Source organism: Crocodylus porosus, unplaced genomic scaffold, assembly GCF_001723895.1.
Source record: "Crocodylus porosus isolate Cpor-Errol unplaced genomic scaffold, CroPor_comp1, whole genome shotgun sequence".
Lineage (NCBI taxonomy): Eukaryota > Metazoa > Chordata > Crocodylia > Crocodylidae > Crocodylus > Crocodylus porosus.
In genome coordinates, this window is record NW_017728951.1 from 39,318,427 (window position 1) to 39,334,226 (window position 15,800).

A 15,800-nucleotide genomic window follows, 5' to 3' on the forward strand; every position below is an offset into this window, starting at 1 on the left:
GTTTAAGGTCAAAGCAAAACCAAATTTAACTTTCTTGCAATGTTCACAGATTTACCAGATTATACATTAAGTGTAAAAAAAACATAAGAAACTATGCAAAAATGGTCAAAATAGTCCAAAGGTATTGTTTCATTATTCCTGTAGTCATTATAGTTATATGCACCTCTTATTCACATTTGTAAAAGAAAATCTCATCTTCTTGAGAGTCTTGGTAATGCCTCTAATACCTCCTGTTAGTCATTTCTACACCTGAGTTATTATACCCCAGTTAAGGTTTTTAGCTAAAGCTAAAGATAGTCTGCAGGGGTGTGAAACAGGAGAAACACATTGCCAGGAATGGCTAACAAAACAGCAAAATTGTAGAAGAAAGGATCATTTGAATAGTGGAACATCAAGGCCATTAAAAGGGAGAGGGGGTCATTTAACACCTATGGGATGAAGAGATACTAGCAGGCTTCAGGTAGATTATAATGAGCCATTAAGTCAATTGACTCCCACAGTGCTGTCTGAATAGAAATACTTCTGCTCCTCCCAGGCAGTTGGTTTTAAAGTTTGAATAAAGCACCACTGCACCCCTTCGATCCACCCCTGCATTCACCTCACAAGAAGTGAAAGTACTATGGCTAGTCTTCCCATGAACTAATATACTGTAAATAATAATGATAGCTCAAGATTTTGTGTTACCAAGGTTTATCTGACAAGAAATCACAGGAAATGTACTAGCATCCTCTAACACAGTGACTCTCAACTAATGTGCCGAGGTTCTTCAGGGTGCCTTGAGATCTTTTCAAGGGTGCCACAGTAAGCCACACAATGTTAGCACTGTTAGGGGTGCAGGTATGATTCACAAGATAAACCCAGAGATTTCAGATAGGAATCCATAGTGTTAAAAACATTCTGATTGCTATGGTCTTTCTGAGTTCTTTGTAAAGAGAAAATTGCTGAATTAGTTTTCCTGTAGTCAAAAACTAGGTGAAAACTAAAAGCTGGCACCTAGGGGGTGCCTTGAATCTAAAAAGTTTGAGAACTGTTGCTCAAACCAAAGTATCTTTGGGGAAATGGTGTCTTTATTTCTTAGTTTTGTACCTCTGAACTGTGTGCTTACATTTTCACAAATTCAATCATGTTGCTAGCAGTGTCGCATATTAATAAGGTTTCCCGATGTGTTGCACCACTGTTTCCATCATAGAATGCAAGGGTGCCTATACATGCAGCAAGGCTGCTCCGATACACTGTAATTCCAGATTAATCAAGTCTGCTGGACCACGGTAATTACAAATGAGAAAGAGATGACACCAGAAACATTATATCCAGGAGTAGCGCCATGTGTATCAGTGTCCCCACTCTGAAAAATGGCAGCAGGGACAAACTTTAGTTAAAGCACCCCTACCACCATTTTTCAGTGCGGGGATGCTGATATGCATGATACTCTGGGCTTTTTAATTATAGCAGTTCTTAGAGCCACTCTAATTAAAGAGCTCCTTCCTCCCCACACCCTCCCAGCACATCTATAAACAACCCAAGAGTCTAATCACTCTGTAAAATTACGTTGTATTTCTACAACTGCCCCATAAAATAACTGGTGTCCAATAAAATATGCCTTTTAAAAGAATTCTTCCACTTTAATAACCCTTGTAACTGGAACCAGAGGAAGCAAGTACGTACGGTAAGTATTCAGTTTATGGTAATAAAGCAGTCAAAAACTCAAGAGGAAGGTGAGACTTTTGCATGGTATTTGCTCCAGGCCTCACATAAAAGTTTTAGATTTATTCAGGCCCACTAATAACTGGCTGGTGAGCAGATACCACAGTGGAAAAAAAGATAATGTTTCTGATTTATATCAGCTGAGTGCCTGATAGCAAGATTCTGGCTTTTCTCAAAGCCTGAAATAAAACTCATGCTCTGAAGGTTTTGTTTCTAGTGACAGAAGTTGAAGGAAGTTTAAAGTTCATCCTATAGCAACCACCCCTGTCAGCCCCAGGGAGTGTGGGATTTCACTTCTCCTCTGTAAAACATCATTCATACAAACTGTACCCACAAAATGTTTTAGAGAAGGGAAGAGAAATTAGGGAAAGTAGGTGAGACATTTTTTAGATAAGAGAATAGATCAGGATTTACTGATTATATTAGGGCAGTGTCTCAGGACCCCAAGGAGGAGAATAGAGTACAATTGTGAATCACTGAGTTTTGTTTTGGCTGAACCAAGAAAAACTAACAAAAATTATTTTGAGTCAACACAAACCATATGGATAGAGTCCCAGCTAGTCATAAGGGTGCTCTTGATGTGGTTTCATTATTCAAACTTTCAACTTATTGTCCAGGGGCAGGGCCAGGTATGCTAACAGTGTGCTCCAGAAGCATTCACAAGTATAACCATTGTGGTGACAGGCCAGCCACCAGGGCGGTAACTTATGCAACAGTGTCTGTGCTCTTGGGCTTAGTTCAAGTCTCTGTATATGGCATAGTTTAGTTAAAAAAATTAAAAGCGATTGTTTGCAACAAGCCATCTGGGTGGGTTTAGGACAATCATTATTGTATGTCTGTTATGACCTCAGTAGCAAACATTCAGTCTTCATTACTTTTCTATGATTAAACATTTGGCAATGAAGAGAGCAACACTTGTGAATTCCCTTTCATGCTTATCCAAACCTGCTTGGGACAAGTCATTGAGAAGACAGAAGTGTGGGAATGTGTTTTGAAGCATGTTTTGGAAACAGCCTAGAATTTTCCTCCACAATATGAGTCACGTCAGCCACAGGACATGATAGAGGCCCTATGACACTTTTCCCTGTGTCACATTTCTCATAGTTCCCTTCATCTCCTGGATGTAACGTTTCTGGTGTCATCTCTTTCTCATTTGTGAAATTTCATGGGATTTTCTAAGGCAGGGCTGTCCAACATTGTGTGGGCTGCACCAACAGAAGCTATGGGCCTGCCAGGCTATGTATTGTGTAGGCACCCACATCCACTGCCCTGTACTAAACCATGGGGGTGCCCCAGGCTATCGGTTCTCCTGGGGTGGGGAGGGAGCAGAAGCTGGAGGAGGGAGGGGGAGCCTAGAGACCTTGACTGTTGCTGCAGCTGGACCACTGAGGAGGGTATCAGCAGCTGGGAGGGAGCCCAAGGGCTGCCAGTTATTCCCTTGCAGGCTTCATGCAGTCTCCAGGCTGCAGGCTGGACAGCCCTGTTCTAAGGAGAGAAGCTTAGGTTTTCTTATTATTATCCACTAGGCTTTATTTGTAATGTTCTACATACAAACAGACCAAACTTCTTGTATGGATTCTGGGTAGTAGGACCCACAGCCTGTGATGAAGTGAGCTCAGGCTCACAAAAGCTCATGTTGGGCACATCTACATGAGACACTTTACTATACATTAGACTAGTCTAATGCCCCTTTCATTACTACCAATAAGATACAAGTACTAAAAAACTGCATTAAACTAATGTGCAGTAGTGCACATGTAGATGCTGCTGTTGGGTGCAAACTGCACCTGGACAGCCACACTAGCAGGGTGTGCCAGCACACAGAGCCCTGGCCAGCCTCCTGCTTGATGCTGAGCCACATCGCTGGCAGGTTCTGCAGCCATGTAGCAGGGACAGATCTTTGGCTGTCTGAACCTAGCTTCTGGGCTCCTGGCTTGACCCCCAGGGCCTGCGCTAGCATCTGCCTGCTCCATAGGCTCTGTACCCCACCAATGCATGCACATGCTGGGCACTGCAGCTCTGTGTACCCCAGCTGTGACCCTCAGGACTCCTGATGGGCAGAGTCTGCCTCCCATGCACTGTGCCCTATGCTAGCAGGCATATGCCAACTAACACCAGCACCCAGAGCTCCGGCTTGACCCCTTGAGGCCCCTGGCAGCAGCTGCCATGTCAGGCTCTCTTATGGTGGAAACAGTGACCTGGGGGCCAAACTGGACAAAGAAAGAAACCACAGACCTTATTGCCATTTGAGGCAGTGTGGAGGTCCAGTGCCAGTTTGCCTGAGGCCATGAGGGCCAATGTCCACATATACATAGCCATGGCTGAGCACACATGGAAACGTGGCCACCAGCACCCCGGCCAGCTGTGCCACATAAAGGTGAAGGCACAGGCACAGTGGGTGCAAGTCAGGGATGACAACTGGTGGTCTGGGGCTGCCTGCAGCTCCATGCCCTTCCTGCAGCAGCTAGACCAGTTCTCTAGCATGTTTTCTCTAACATGGGTGGGTTGCTGTAGCCTGCACCACAGCCCAGAGAGCATGAGGACTCAGCAGGGGCTCCAGAACCAGGTCCCAGTATGCTCTCCACACTCTGCCTCACCTGGCGGATTGGTCAGCCCAGGCCACCACGTGCCATGGCAACTCCGGCAGTGGCCAGCAGTGAGAAGAACAAGCCAGGAATGGCCCCAGAATCAACCAACCAGCTCCAGCTGTTCCCTGGAGGAGGCCACTGCCTGGGTGGCCAGGTGCCTTGCCTTGGTGCCCTGGGACACTGCAGGCAGCAGAATCACTTCTCCAAAGCTGGACATGGAGGCTGACTGCGCTTGCCATGCTTGCCCAATAAGCCCCACACAGGGAGGAGGACCGGGGTGGGGGGCACCATGGCCACCCATGCCCACACCAGCTCACCCACTTGCCCCTGGGTTGTATACCTGGAGCCACGGGCCCTGCACAGGGGGGTGAAGTCACACCTCAATCTACCACCCTATGGCCCTCCCCCTGCCTCTTCCCCCACAGATTTACCTGCTGGGCAGGGGGAAAGGGACGCATATGCACACATGCATGCATGCGCTCACTCCCCAAATAATTTTTCCCCCTCTGCCTATGCTCTGACCACAGGCATGCTTGAGGCACAGGCCACATATAGCAAGGACCCTGTCCTGAGGCACCTCTCCAGAGAGGCATCACCAGCTCTGTATTCCAGCTGGGTGAGAGCCCTCATGCCCAGAACCCAGGCACCACAGGCCTGGCACCACAGGAGCAAACTGCCTGGTTTGTAGGAAGGATTAGTGAGGGAGCTGGTCTGGAGCTGCTGCAGCAGCTGTTGGCAGGGGCCAGCCCTGGCCTGGCCTGGGTAGGCTATGGGGAAGACAGGCTACCTGTGGCAAATGGCCCACCTGTGCCTGCTGTGGAAGGGGGGCTCAGCCAGCAGGTGCCTGTAAAAGGGCCCACCTGGGCAACTTACAGGTCCCCAGGCACCTGTGCACACAGTCAGTCTCTGAGCTCAGGCTGGGTGGTGCACAGAGTCTCAATACAGTGTGTGCTCTCTCTGAAAATTTGCCAAGTTTCACAGAGCCTGTCTGCCATTGCTCTGCAGGACCAGCAGCTGCATGCAGGGAAAACCCACCAGCTGCCAGCGGGGGCCCTAAGGACTTTGCCACCATCTGTAGGTGCCTTCTGTATGTGGTGGCATCATCAGCACCAAACTCAGGACCGCATAGTGATGCTAGAGCAGCTGCTCATTGTGGCAGAGGAGTACCTGGAGGACTCTCAGGCCTGGCAAGCCAAGCTTGGTCGCCCAGTGGCCTGGCCCCCTGCCTGGGTGATCGCTTGCCACTCACCTCCTGCCATGTAGCCCCTAAGCAGCAGCTGCCCATGGCTGGTTCAGCTTCCCATGTGGGCCCTGCTGGCCCTGGCCCTGTGGAGGAGGAGGGAAAGCAGGCTAAGCAAGCTGGACAGTGCCCGCCCTTGCCTCCAGGCCAGCCCCCAGCCCACCAGGCTTACTGCCAAGGTGGTGGCAGCAGAGGCTGGGGTGCCAGGCACTTTTCCCTGGGGTCTGTAGTAAAATCAAGGCAGTTCTAACAGTTCCTGTAGCTGATATCACATAAAGGAGCAAGGTGGCTGGCATCACTTTCAGCTGGATTTGACCCCCTAACTTGAGTTTCTTAGAGCTGGGTCAACAGAAGGCAACTGCCTCTGGAGCCCATGCCTCTGAAGTCATAAGAAGACATCTTAACCGCCATGTCCCAACTCATCTAGTTCTAAGAGGTGCTATTTGGTCAAAGCAGCAAACTTGGATTCTTCCATGGTTTTGTTCTTCAGAAGGAAAGATGATCTATAGGATGAGACACTGCACTTGGAGTACCTTTCTCATCTTGAGAGTTCACCCCTATAGAGAAGTTGTGAAGATAAAGTCCACCCACGATTGTGAGGACCTCTATTGCTTTGTGATCTGGGGCTCAATCAAACAGTCCATAGATCAATGTTAGCAACTAGAGCTGGAAGTGAAACACAGTGGGCATGTCCAGACGAGCAAGTGTGTGCCTCTTGCAGCATCTTAAACCTTTTTGCGACGCTGCAAGAGGCACGCCAGGAATAAAAAAATATTCCCCGCACTGCATATTTGCAGCACAGGGTCAAAATTTGATACCTGGATGTAGCCCGGGTACACCCAGCGGGGTGTGCCCTGTCCTCCAATGACAGTGGTGGGAATCAGGCAGGGTGTTGATGAAGGGGCCGGCTACTGGAGCAGTTCCCGCTCCTCTCTACAGGCTGAGACCAAGTGCTTGACTACATACAATTTGTTATTATAATAAATACATATACTTAAGATAAAACATGAAATATTTACAATAAAGCTTAGCATATGACACTACATATAATATCCCACAAGCCACATAAAACATATCACTTACAGCATATATAATAATTAACATGTTAAACAAGATAGTTAAGGTTACAACAATAAAGACACATGGGGAATTAACTTATATAACCCAAATAAGTTAAGAATAATATTCCCTAGATCTATCAAGTAACACTACAAATATACATATTAATACATTAAGAACACATGAACCATATAAACTCGTTTAAAGAATCCCTATAGATATATAGACCTTGACACAACAACAATCACCCAAAATAGGGAGTGCACTCAGTACCTACCCGAGGGGTTTCCTTGGACCCCTTCCCCTTTAGGGTCCTGGGATGTGGATATGCCCCTCCTGCAATATAGGGTAGAGGTGCTAGACCCTCCTGTCCCATGCCCGCTTCACCTGTGGAGCCCACTTCCCCAGGAACTCACACTTCCTCTCTGAAGCAGCCATGGCTCGTCCCCTGGGGGCCGAGCCCACAAGAGTCTCTCTCCAGCAGCGCCTTCGGCTCTCCTCGACAGCCTAGCACCTTGCACTGGGCAGCCGAGGGTTTTCTCTCTCACAGGAGCTGAACCCTTACAGTCTCGGGTTCCCTGGTCTCACACTGGGGGTCCTCCCTTTCCTGGGCCCTGCTCTGGGCACCGGGGCTCTTTTAGTTAAAGTCAGAGCCGGACTGTGGGACTCCAGTCACTCAGCCTAGGGCCGAGGCTAACTTGAGCAGCTGTGAGCTGCTCCCAGGTGGATTCTCCTTGCATTGACCCACACACCAGGTGAGGCCCAAGCAGCCATGAGCTGCTCCCAGGGCAGATTCTCCATGCACTGATCTGCACACCATATGGGACCCAAGCAGCCTCAAACTGCTCCCTGGGCCAGCTCTCCGTGTGCTGATCTGCACGTTGACTGCCCAGCCGCTTGCCAGGGTCGCAGGCTCAAGCTGCATCAGGCGGCTCCTAGAGCCTGGTCTCCCTGCAGCAATTCACACACTGCTGAAGCTCAAGTGGGGTCCTGAGGATGGCCATCTCCAGAGATCCTCTCTCCTCGCCATCCCTCGTTGTCTCTCCCCAGTGTGCCGAGCACACTCCCCTTCTAGACTCTTCAGGGGCTCCCCTCCAAAGCTCTCCAGACCTGGCTGGCACAGTTCTGATTCAGGTCCAGCTGCTCCTTCCTCCCTCCCTTCAGAAAAGGGCGTGGCATTGCTTCCCTTGTGCAGCCTCTGGATTGGTGGGTGGGCTCCACCGATCAAACAGCAGTCCCTCCAGCCTGGGACTCAACCCAAGCCCTGAAAAGGTAAGCCTGCTACATTGATGTCCAGGCATCAAAAAATACCTCAGGAGGGGAAAAAGCAGGACAGAACAACCCAGGAGTTGGTCCTCCAAGAGAGACACTCTGATTTCTGGCTAGAGCGTCTCTATGGTGCTCCTGTTGCCCCTGGCACTGTCAAGGGTAAGTCAAGGATGTGGGGGTGGGGAGGGTATATGGGTATGGGTTGGCATGAAGAGTGGCAGGGGAATGTCGGGGGGTGGCGGCAGTGGAGGGGGATGTCGGCAGTGTGGGGAGCGGTGGGGGGATGTGCTGACTGTGGGTGGGTTTGTGGAGAGGCTTGAGCAGGAACTGCCACAGGCCTGCCCCTGCATCCAGCCCCTGTGGTGCCGGCAGCAGCAGGAAGCAGGGCTGTGGCTCTGCTACAGACACAGCCAGTGGCAACATGGCACTGTGTGACCCGGGCTCTGTACATGCTAAATGGACCCAGCCCAGCCTGCTAGTGCACAGCTTTGGATGGGTCAGGTCTGTTCAGCATGTACAAAGCCCGGGTTGCACAGCGCCATGTCACCGCCAGCTATGCCTGCAGCAGAGCAACACCTTCGCTGCCTGCTGCTGCCAGCACCGTGGGGGCTGGGTGGGGAGGCAGGCAGGCATGTGGCAGCCCCTGCTTAAGCCCCTCCATAAAGCATGCGGCAGGACCTGACCCAGCCCAGCCCAGCACAGCTTGCTATCCCAGCTTTGCATCAGAGCAGGATGAACGGCTCTGGGAGGCACAGCTCCTGTGCAGATGCACACAGCCTGCATGGCCTGGGCCAGGTTGGGTCAGGCTGGGCTGGCAGGGCGCATTTTCCATGAGGCTTAGGAGGTGGTGCATGGCCACAGCCATGGCACATTGCTGCCGAGCCTCATGGAAAATGCGCCCTGCTGACCTGAACCCAACCTGGACTGGGCCTCACAGCTAGCATGCACTTGAGCAAGAGCCATGCCTCCCAGGCTGGTCCTCACCACACACCTCCTCCCCGCCTCCTCCCTATAGGCACCATGTGTCTGGAAGAGCTGCCACCGGAGGCAGGACCCAACTCAGTGTGCAGGGACAATGAATCAAGCTGAGCCAGGTCCTGCTAGCACTGGGGCCATTCACACCACCAGGGTGGGCCAGTTCCATGGCAGCAGGACCTGGCTCAGTGCGACACACAGTTCCCACAACTGACACCAGCCCCCAGGTGACAGCACGAGTGGCCCCGGGGATGCAGAAGGGCAAGCAGTGCCGTGGCAAGCTGGGCCAGTCCCACAACAAGTGGCACCAGCTGTGAGCCACTTGGGGCCATGCCATGCAACGGGGAGGCTGGCAGCAGCAGATCCTGAGCACCCCACTCCTGCTGCTGCACGGGGTGAGTTGTGGGCCCTGCACAGGGGGGCGGTGGCTCTGCAGGGTGGCTGAGACCCTGCGGGGGGCAGGTAGCTGTGGCTTTGCAGGGGGGGCAATCCATGTGCTGTGGTGGGGCTGCACCCTGTGGAGGGCAGGTGTCCCACCCCTCCTGAGCAACTCCTCCCACAGAGTCCCTCCACACCCACAGTCCCCACACACCTACCCACACACCAATCTGTATCCCCCCACATCCCTCCACACACCTACCTGCATCTCCCCACACTGCTTCCCACCCCCCTTCTGAAAACCCCCCATCCCCCCATCACACACCCATTGTATGAAAAGAAAACCAGAAGCATACATCAACACACATAGATATTTAGAATTTATTTTATTATGATGCTAGAAACACTGGTAGTTTTCCAAATTACTTTAACATTGTAAACATATCAATAAAAAATTGCCCAACTGATCTCTCTCTCTCTCTCCATATGTATAGTGGTCTTTTGTTCTAATTGTGGAAGAACATGGATTTTGGGGTACTTTAAAAAACAGATTTGGGATGCTGCTGCAGCAGTCCAGCTAACACAATGGGCTAGTGTCCCCAGATACCAATTGCCCAGGCCCCAGAAGCTCTTGTCTATTTGTATCCTTCAAGTAAACATGGGTCTTAAGGCCCGCCCAGCTAACTAATAGTCCCTACTGTGTGGGGTAAGGGGTGGAAGATACAACTAAATATCTTGGGACAACAAAGGCAAAAAACAGGCTGGGAGTGTCATGTGGGTCAAAGGGTCAAAATGTGAGAATGAGTACTTCTGAGCGGTGCTCCACTCAGGTGTGTACAGACTAGTGAGAGCCCCACAGTCCCCAGGCACCTTCCCGGCCAGAGCCTCATTCCTGCTTACATACAGTACCCACTTGGCCAGGGCCAGGAGGAGGTTGACCAGGAGGTCTCAGGACTTGGTGGGGCCATGGATGGGGTGCTCAAAAATAAAAAGGTGGGGGGTGAAGTGCATTCAGAACATCAGGAAGAAGTTCTGGAGGTGGAGGTGGAGGGACTGCAACCTGGTGCACTCAAGTATCATGTGTGCCAGGATCTCTCTGCCCTCAGAAGAGGCGGGAGACCAGGGTGTCTGCAAAGCTCACTACATACATGCTTATGGCAATGGCTCCATGGAGAAGCCACCAGCTGAGGCCCCCAGTGGCTCATGGGATGAAGGCAGAGTATAGACTCAGCCACTGGAGTGTCCCAGCTATGCCCTCACTGAGCAGGTCCCACCACTTAGTGTCTGGGCAGGACATGAGGGCAGCATGGTGGATCCTGTGGTGCACGAGTATGTAGAGGTGGCGGTGATGGATGGTTGAAAAGCGGACTGGTTTGGTGTCCTCCACCCAGCTCAGGTGGTGGAGTGGGAAGCACCGCAAGGCTGACTAAGGTGCTGGCCCCATGACAAATTCTGGTAGGCTGGATGACACTGGGGGGTAGGGACTGCCATCAAGCGGGACCTGGTCAACAAAGGCAAGGGCATTGGAAGGCAAGGCAGATTTCACCTCCTGGACTAGGGGGCAGGTCACATGCATTGTGGGTAGACCCATGTGTCGGGCCAGTGCAGCGGGGTCCACCCACACCCACCTATCATAGTCCAGGAGGTCTCTGATACAAGTGACACCACCCAGGATCAACCTCCTCTGCAAGGAGTACATCATCGGCATACCCATCGTCAGCATAGGGTATGAGAGAAAGTAGCCTTGAGCTGCTTGCTAGGGCAGATTTTTATACTGCTGGGGTCAGCACAGCCTCTAGCTCCTCCTGGCTGCAGATCTAGGAGGAGCTGGGCAGGGTTATTTTGCCCCAAGTGGCTCAACTTGCCCCACACCGAAGTGCTTGTCCGGGCACGTGTGCTGAGGCAAAAATCCCTAGCTGAAATTTGTGCCACTCCTATTTGAGCTGCTGCAAGCACACATGCCTACACATGTGGATGTGCCCAGTGGGCATGTCTTCACGTGTGCTTTAATGCCCAGCCTATTTTACTGTACATTAAAGCATCAAGTGAAAAAAGTGCAATTATACTAATGTTCAGTAAAATAGGTTACAGTGCATTAAGCATCACTTTAAAACCGTGTGCGTTGGTTACTATGCATTAAGGCAGCCTCATGTGCATTTGTTTAGTACCTCAGATTGGAGGTACTAACTTTAATATTCATTAGAAAAAGAGCTTTAATGCACATGTAGACTTGCCCACTAAATCTCTAATTACTATTATTAGTTTTATGATGATGCTAGATGCCCAAACTGAGGTTGGGATCCTATTGTGATATGACACTAAGACTCTTCAACACCAAACAAATGGATAGTGACTCTTTTTTACAAAGTAAATGCCAGGTTGTGTCTGTAAACAGCTGGTTTTTGACGCCTTCTTATTACTTTTGCATTAGCCTTGGAAACTCAGAGATGGAAAAGCCTGCCCTCTTGTGGCTGTACCTTAGGCCTGCCACATAGCAGTCACAAAATGAAGGAAAGGTGAAAAGAGCCCTGCTAAACAAGCCTGGCAAGCCACAGTTATGCTTCTGAACTTCTGGGCAGTATACATTATCCTGACTTATGGTAGGAGAATTCTGAGCCGGAGTGGAGCTGTGTGAGTATTTTAGAAGCATATCCTAACTTAGATTTTCATAAAACTCACCAATAGGCTTCCTTTCTCATAGGTACAGGCCAAAGCAATGCAGGGCTGATGGCAGCTCTGGCTCAAAGCCAGTCCCTGTTTCTTCGAAGGATGTAGATGCACATGGGCATGTCAAATAGATTGGGTCCATGGACATAACGTACATGAATGGGCCCAACATGTTACAGATTAATAAAACAATGTTGTGTAGCAGTGAGCATTTGCCAACTGGTAAATTGTAGCTAGATGCACAGGATCTCTTGGGTCACCAAATGCAGTCCATGGCTACTGTCATATTCTTCATAGACATACGAGCTCCATCTTAAAAACAGTTAGGGTTTTTGCCTCCATTATGCCTGATGCTCCAGAACCTCACCTGTCGAGTGGTTCAGAACCTTCTTCTAATTGCCAGTCTTCATTTCATTGTCCAGGAGGTTTAACACATTTGTTCTTGTGCTTACCCCGTCCTGGAACTTAAATAGCTCTTTTCTTTCCCTGGCAGTGGCATTTGCTCCTCTAATGTATTTATACATAGCAATGATAATCCCTTTACTTTTGTTCGACCAATGAGCCCTCCTCTTGTCTCCTTCCATATAGCCTCTCTCATACCTCTTCTGAATCATCCTAAAAGGAAAAGAGTTTTTTGTGATATCTTTTATTGTACTGACTGCATCGTTAGGAGAGCTTTGGACAAGGTTTTAGGCATAATTTCCTTCTTTAGATCACAGCTCCCCAAAAGCAGTAGAATAGCTAGGGGTGGGTGAGCGGGGCACTTGCCCCAGGTGCCAAGTTAGAAGGGTCGCCAGAATCACTCCTCACCCTGACAGAGTCTGTGCCCTAGCAGCAAGAGCAGCCCTATGGCTTACCCATGCCAGGGACTCCAACATAGTCTCCTTTAAGAACAACAGCTGGGGTGGGCCAGCGCAGCTGGGACTGTTTAGGAGTTGCAGGCATGGGTAAAACTGCTGTGCTTCCCCTCCCCCCCACACCACTCTCAAAACTACATGTGCTCCCCCCAATCTCTCCTTCCCTGTCATCCTCCCACAAGGTTGGCACAAACTCTTCCTGTTACAATACTGGCCGATGTGTCTGCAACTATTAGGGCTGTGTGAAATTTCTCCCAGTCTTTCATTTCAAAGCTGTTTCAATGTGTTTTGAGCTTGAAACAGAGAAAACAAAACAAAAGCCTTCAAAAGAGCTTTGAAACAAAACAAGGGCACTTGAAATGTTTCAAAAGTTTACCAGCTTACTGGCATCAACACGGGTCCCAGTCGGCAGCAGCAGCCTTCTGTCATATGTTAGGCAGATCGGGGCCCACCTACACCCCCGGGGAGGGTCCCCACATGGCTGATTTGCCCTAGGTCCTGCACCCTCCTTGGGCCGGCTCTGGTACGGGACCCGGGGCATATCAGCTTGTGCCGGGACCCTCCCCCAACCTGGGATTGGGGCAGTGGGTCCTCACATGATCTATGCCCCAGGCCCTGTACTGGAGCCGGTCCAAGGAATGTACGGGGCCCAGAGAAAATCAATTCATGTGGGGACCCTCCTTTGCCCTGGTATTGAGGCGGTGGGTCCCTGCATGATCTGATTTGCCCCGGGCCCACCTGCCGCTAGCCCCAGCTGGCAGGACCAGCCTCCTGTCATCTGGCAGGCCACCTGTTCTGGTCCCAGCAGTATAAAAATCTGCCCTGGCCAGTAGCTCAGGGCTATTTGCCCTGAGGAGCTTCTGGGGTGGGCCCTGTACTTGACCAGGAAGGAGGCTGTGGCTAAGAAGGTGTCCAGAGACTGCAGGGCCGCTTTTCTCTCACTTGTCCATGCACATTTTGGGGCAGAGCACCCGTGAGCAACGTCCACTGGCTCCTTGGATGCCTTGGAGGCCGAGCGGGTGTGGCCCAGGGGGCTCTGCTTGGTGTCCCCCTCAGGCGCACTTATTTTCACGTTTTGACCCTTTGACGCACATGACACTCCTATCCTGTTTTTTTCATTAGTTGTCCCAAGTATTTTGTTGTAGCCTTCACCCGTTAGCCCCCATGCAGTAGGGGCTACTAGTTAGCCGGGTGGGCCATAGGGTCCATGGTATTCTAATGTTACACATAGACAGGAGCTTCTGGGAGGAAGTTGGCCACACGCCTTCCTGTCCCAGGCTGCTGCTGCTGCTTCTGGCTCCTGCTAGCCTGGTCTCAGGAGTTTCTGGGAAGATGGCCAGGCCCCTTCCTGCCTCTGGCCGCTACTTCTGTTGTTGTTGCTAGCTGCTGCTGACCTACTCTCAGGAGCTTTTGGGGGAAGTTGGCCATGTCCCTTCCTGCCTTGGGCTGCTGCTGCTGGTCCTCTGCTGTATGCTGCTGCCCCACATCGGGAAAGAGCTCACTGCGCTGCACCGCACCCCAGTTTCTGCACTCCTGTTCCAGCCTGCTGCCCAGCCCACCACCAAGCCATGGTGGGGGACAGCCTGGGGAGGGGGCCTGTGCTGCCTATGGGCCCCTCCCCTACCATCACTGCTGGAGCCTAAGGGTGCCTGCCTTCCCCAGCTGCTTTGGCAGGCCACCCTGTCTTCACCTTCACTTTTACCTGAAGCGTGCCCTGAGTGGCTGATCTGGATGGCTGCTACCACTGCTGCTGCTGCCACCTGTACCGCTGCTGCCCACTCTCAAGAGAGGGAGATTCCCTGCTGCACCACCCAACATGGCACCTGCAATGGATTACTCCCTAGTTGACTGCTTGCTTCTGCACTCCCCCACAGCTGCCTCACTGTGTCTGATCCTGCTTTGTTTTCTGGCCTGATGCTGAGTGCCTGGCTGGAGGTCTGAGGGGCTCCTGGACTGGGCTTCAACAAACAAAGCCCCTCCACCACTCGAGTCATCCTTTACACCTGCCTCAGCAGCCCCTCCTGTGTGTTTTGCCCTGGTGTTAAAAGTCTTGTGGCCCACTCCCCCTGCCCTGGTGTTTGTTGTGTGGCTAAGTAAGCCAGGTCAAGTCTCCCCAGCCCTTGTATCTATGTGTCCCCTCCCTCACTTTCCCCAAGCATAGCCTGCCTGGTTTCCATTGAGGCTGTAGCTCAATGAACTTCAGCCCCTTTCCTCTCCCCCCTCCCCTTCCCCCACAGCCCCAACCTGCTCCTATTGGATTCAGTGATTTGGACGACGGGGTGAAAAGCAACCTGTTTAAATTCGCTGATGATACCAAAATTTGGGGTGAGGTGAGTTTGCTAGTAGGGAGGGAAAGATTGCAGCAAGACCTGGATCGGTTACAGGGGTTGGCTAATAAAAACAGGATGCGCTTCAATAGTGACAAGTGCAGGGTGCTGCACTTGGGCAGTAGGAACCAGCAGCACAATTATAAGATGGGAAACTCCCTTCTTGAGAGTACAGAGGCAGAAAGGGATCTTGGAGTCATTATTGACTCCAAGATGGACATGGGCCAACAACACAAGGTCACGGTTGGCAGGGCTAACCGGACCTTGTCGTGCATCCAAGTAGGGCCAAGGAGGTGATCCTCCCCCTCTACGCGACACTGGTCAGGCCACAGCTGGAGTACTGTGTCCAGTTCTGTGCGCCCCACTTCAGGAGGGATGTGGACAATGTGGAGAGGGTCCCCAGGAGGGCCACCTGCTTGATCTGGGGACAACAGGGCAGACCCTACAATGAGAGACTGCGGGACCTGAACCTGTTCAGCCTTCACAAGAGAAGGCTGAGGGAGGACCTGGTGACCGTCTATAAACTCACTAGGGGGGGCCAGAAGGGTTTGGGAGAGACACTGTTTCCCCTAGCGCCCCCCGGCATAACAAGGAATAACAGCCACAACTTGTTGGAGAGTAGGTTTAGATTAGACACCCGTAAGAACTACTTCACAGTTAGGGCGGCTAGGATCCGGAACCAACTTCCAAGGGAAGTGGTGCTGGCTCCTACCCTGGGGTCTTTAAGAAGAGGCTT